Raw genomic sequence first — 678 nt, 5'->3', positions numbered from 1 at the left:
ATGAAATAAGATCTGTACCTCACACCACACAAAAACGAACCCCGGATGGATCAAAGATTTAAATGTGAAACCTAAAACTATACAGTTCCTCAAGAAAAATCTAGGGGCAAATTTAAGGGCCCTAATATATAGCATAAATAGAATATCAAGCATAACTCAAAATGCACAAACAGCAGAAGAGAAAGCAGATGATTGGGACCTTCTAAAAATTAAATTTTTGTGTGCTTCTAAAGACTTCTCCAAAAGAATCAAAAGACAACCTATAGATTGGGAAAAAATATTTGATAATAACATGTGTGACAAGGGACTTATCTCTAGAATTTTTAAAAAACTCCAACACCTCAATAACAAAAAGACAAACAATCCAATTAAAAAATGGGCAGAAGACATGAATAGACACTTCACCAAGGAGGATAGTCAAGGGGCCAACAAACATACAAAGAAATGCTCACGATCATAGGCTATTAGAGAGATGAAAATCAAAACTACAATGAGATACCATCTTGCTCCAGCACTAATAGCAAAGTTCAACAAGACACAAAATAACAAATGCTGGTGAGGTTGTGGAGAGATGGGGACTCTTATACACTGCTGGTGGGACTGTAAAATGGTATAACCATTGTGGAAAGCAGTATGGCAATTCCTTCAAAAGTTGGAATTAGAAATACCATTTGACCC

At 35.7% G+C, this 678-nt stretch overlaps 1 protein-coding gene across 1 annotated transcript in view; it reads right to left on the bottom strand.

The window, feature by feature from the left end:
• ERO1B (endoplasmic reticulum oxidoreductase 1 beta) overlaps window positions 1-678 on the bottom strand; it is a 221,834-nt gene that overhangs the window by 160,379 nt on the left and 60,777 nt on the right. The gene's annotated exons all lie outside the window — the stretch shown is intronic.

This window comes from Orycteropus afer, unplaced genomic scaffold, assembly GCF_000298275.1.
Source record: "Orycteropus afer afer isolate SDZICR_OR568_19922 unplaced genomic scaffold, OryAfe1.0 scaffold00877, whole genome shotgun sequence".
NCBI classification, from domain to species: Eukaryota; Metazoa; Chordata; class Mammalia; order Tubulidentata; family Orycteropodidae; genus Orycteropus; species Orycteropus afer.
This window is presented reverse-complemented; position numbering and strand designations above follow the sequence as displayed.